The sequence below is a fragment of the Rhinolophus sinicus genome, chromosome 4 (genome assembly GCF_057876585.1).
Source record: "Rhinolophus sinicus isolate RSI-liver-muscle chromosome 4, RSI-T2T, whole genome shotgun sequence".
Lineage (NCBI taxonomy): Eukaryota > Metazoa > Chordata > Mammalia > Chiroptera > Rhinolophidae > Rhinolophus > Rhinolophus sinicus.
In genome coordinates, this window is record NC_142504.1 from 62,226,225 (window position 1) to 62,230,298 (window position 4,074).

Here is a 4,074-nt window from a genome sequence, read left to right on the forward strand (position 1 = left end):
GCCTTGGAGAAGGTCTGTTGGGATTAAGTGTTCTATTTGCTTCTTCAATTTGAGGATCCAGTTCTTTCCACAAGTTCTCGTTGACTATTAGTTTGAATATACTCTCTGTTTCATTCTCCCTTTCTTCTCCTTCTCGTATGCCCATTATTCTTATATTGTTCTTTCTGATGGAGTCATAAATTTCTTGTAGAGTTCTTTCATTTCTTTTAACTCTCAAGTCTCTCTCTTCCATCTGTGTCATTTCCAGATTTCTGTCTTCGATGTCACTGATTCTTTCCTCCATCTGGTCACCTCTACTACCTAAGCTGGCTGTTTCATTCTTCATTCATTTTTAAATTTTTCATATCATGGTAAGATGTTCATTTTATTCTTTGATTGTTTTCTGAGTTCATTAAACTGCCTGTCTGTGTTTTTTTGCATCTCGTTGAGTTTTTTAAGAACTGCAGTCTTGAATTCTCTGTCATTTAAGTCACATATTTCCATGTCTTTAAGTTCATTTTCTGAAGACTTTTCATTTTCTTCTGAGCTGTCTTTTTACCTTTGTTATTCATGCCAATTAATGGGTTATTATTTCTCTTCCTAGGCATCTCCAGAGTGAGTTCTGCAACACGTTGATAGAGAGAGGTTTTTCTTTTGTTTTCCTGTACATAGGTGTTCATAGAATGTTTTAGTTTTTCTCTAACTGCAGCCTTTTATTCTCTCTCACAGTACAGTGTTATATTTTCTCTGGACTATTCCAGCTTCTCACACAGTGGGGGGATTCCCTGGAAGGCGAGCTTCTCCTCTGTCAACAGTTCACCTGGGTCACAGGGCACGGAGTCCATGGGGGGATATGGAGAGCTTCTGAAGTTCCGTAGCTCTTCCTGCACCAGATTCAGAGCCTGTGTGTTTCATTGGCTCTGTTTACTCCTGCAGGGATTACCCAGAAAGGTGGAGGAGACAGGGGCCGGGTGGGTTGTGAGAGGTGGCCAGAGCAATGACGGTGACCACTACCACGCCAGTTCTGCGCCCAAGGCTCCCTCTCCTTCACTGGAACTAGTTGGGCTTCGAATCTGTGGCTGTGGACCACAGTTCTCAGAACAATGCAAATATTCTGTTCTTTTGATCTGACTCTACAACCATTCCACTTCTAGCACTGGGCGAATGGGGGTGAGGCGAGCTATGGGAAGGGAAGGAGGGGGTGGCTAGTCTCAGTGCCTAAGCTTTCCATTCTCTTCTGGGCAGTGAGGGCTTAAACCGCCTTTTTCACCCTTCTTCCCTCAGCCTTTGCTCCTAGGTCTCTGCCGTGAACGTGGGATTGGGATTCAGCTGTGTTTTATGCTGATACCTCAGATTGGACTGTGGGCCAGTCTGAGTTCTCCCCTTTCCTGCCACTGCAGTAATTCTGGAATGCAGTGAGCTTGGAGCTCCCAGCTCTGGTCTGCGTCCTATGCCCCTGCGGCCCGTGTCCTCGAACTTCTTGCTTCCTTCCTCCCCCACTCACACAATTTGCTCATCTTTAGATGATTTCAATTGCATGCCTCTTAGTCTGCCTGGCTGCTGCACAGAGAGTCTTTTGTGGAATTAAAGTTGTTCAATTTGTTGTAAATTCCAGGGGAGATTTCAAGAGACTCACTTCATGCCATTTTTATGATGTAATCCCCCCATTTATTCTGATAAAAAATAATCTTAGAAAACTATGAAAAAAAGGAACTGCCTCAACCTGATAAAGTGTGTCTATGAAAAAGCCTACAGCTAGCATAATATTTAATGGTGAAATGTTAAATGCTTTCTTATGATCAGCAGTAAGACTTTCACCACTTCTATTCCACATTGTACTGGAGCTTCTATTCAGTTCAATAAATCAAGAATAAGAAACAAAATGTGTCAAGATTGGAAAAAAAATGTAAAACCATCTTTATTTGCAGATGACATTGTTGCCTATGTGGAAAATCCAATGCAATCTACAAAAGAACTGCTAGAATTAATAAGTGCATTTATCAAGATTGCAGTATACAAGGTCAATATACAAAAATCAATTTCTCTATACTAGCAACAGTCAGAAATTGCAATAAAAAAATCAACACCATTTATAGTAGAACAAAAATGTTAAACTTAGGGATAAATCTATGAGATCTATAGGCTGTAAACTACAAAATATTTTTAGAGAAATCAAAGGATACTTAAATAGAGAGATATTTTTTCTTCCATAATCGAGATTTTATTGGTTGTTTTGAGGATTAGTACAGAAACATTTCAGTTTGTACACAATTCTTAATGTACATACCCAAAACCGAAAAAGTCATGTAGTTGTGATTCTTTTCTAAACAGTTATTCCAGTGACTTTCCAGCTTAAAATTTGGAGGCTAATTTTTCTTAATAGAATACTAAGTACCAATATCTTCTAATATGCTGTTACATCAAAGTCCCACTAATTCTCAATTTAATATCATATACACTACATAATCAAATTTTAAATTTTTCACAGCACATTAACAAAGTTACTAGGAAAACTGGGCTACCATGACCAAAGATGTTAGAGTGCACAAAATCCTGACAGGGAGAGCCAAGATTAAGGAGTGGTTTTGTGTAGGAAATAATTCTACCAAAAACATGGGAATAGGAATAACTGAAATTGTTCAAGACATATTAAATGCACGACTGACTCCAAATTGCCATTAGTATGCTTTGTATTATAGGATATAAAAACTACCCCCACCTATGGAATGTTAGTCTGGCACCCCACACAATCAAAGCCTCCTATAGTCAATATCTCATTATTTTATGGTTGTACCAAAAAATAAACAACCAGAAAGTGATTTCACCTCTTTAAGAAAAGCATTTACACTTGTAAAATTGGATGAGATGGAATTCCCTCCTTCTTAAGAATGTTTCTAGAGCTACTAAAAACCTTGCATTTACAAAATTGCTCTGGATTGTACAAGGGAGACAGGGACCACTGATAAGACAAGGTATATGATATTAATCAACTTGGCTTCTTTCTCTCCTGCTTTATCAGAGACTAGACTGTCCTTATTTTTAGTTTCTCTGTTTTCTGCAGGTAAATCTTTAGTTTCTTGGTTAGCCACTTTGGCCTGTTTTCCTTTTGCTCCCCTTTTCCCTTTTGTTTGCATTTTTTGCCTGCAGATTTATCCTTTTCTGCTGCCTTTTTTGGCTTTGTTTCCACTTTTGCATGAGCAGGTTTAGCTGACAACCTTGTTGACTGCCTCTTGGGCTCCTCCTTTGATTTCCCCTCTACAGAGTTGACCTTCCTTTTGGGCATTGTGGGGCGGGATGGACATGCACCCGGAACCTTTCAGAAGCTAGGCTGCTTGGCAGCTGCTGCTCCCTCCACTGCCTGAGCTGCAGATGCCTGCTAGAGAATGATTCTTTGTTCATTGGCTGGAAGACTAAAATTGTTAGGGTGTCATTTGTACCCAAATTGATCTATAGATTCAATGCACTCTCAATCAAATTCCCAGCAGGCTTTTTCATAGAAATTGACTAGTTGGGTCTAATTCATATGGAAACGTAAAAGAACTAGAATAGTCAAAACAACTTAAAAAAAGAATGAAGTTGGAGGACTAAAGTTACCTAATTTCAAGAATTACAAGGTATAACAATTAAGTTCGCAAACTCATCCTAGAAAAAGTGCTACATACCTCATTGCTGAATATCACTACGGTCATCTTTGAAGTACTCCCCTTAGAAAGCTATGCACTGGTGCCAGCACTTAGTCCACTCTTCAAAGCAATTTTGGAACTCTTTTTCTGGAATGGCCATCAGAGCTATCTTTGTATTACACTTGATGGCCTGAATGTCATCCAAATGTCTTCCTTTCAATAGTTCCTTTATCTTCGAGTAAAGAAAGAATTCACTGGTGGCCATACCAGGTGAGTAGGGTGGGTGTTCCAATACAGTTATTTGTTTACTGGCTAAAAACTCCCTCACAGACAATGCCATGTAAGCTGGTGCATTGTCAACATGCAAGAGCCATGAATTGGCGAAAAATTCAGTTTGTCTAACTTTTCACGCATCCTTTTCAGCATTTCCAAATAATAAACTCCAGTTGGTACAAATTCATAACGAATAATC

At 39.2% G+C, this 4,074-nt stretch overlaps 1 pseudogene; it reads right to left on the minus strand.

Annotated features, from left to right (window-relative positions):
- Positions 1 to 2,897: 2,897 nt before the first annotated feature.
- On the minus strand, positions 2,898 to 3,262 carry LOC109439154 (non-histone chromosomal protein HMG-14 pseudogene; annotated as a pseudogene).
- Positions 3,263 to 4,074: the final 812 nt, after the last annotated feature.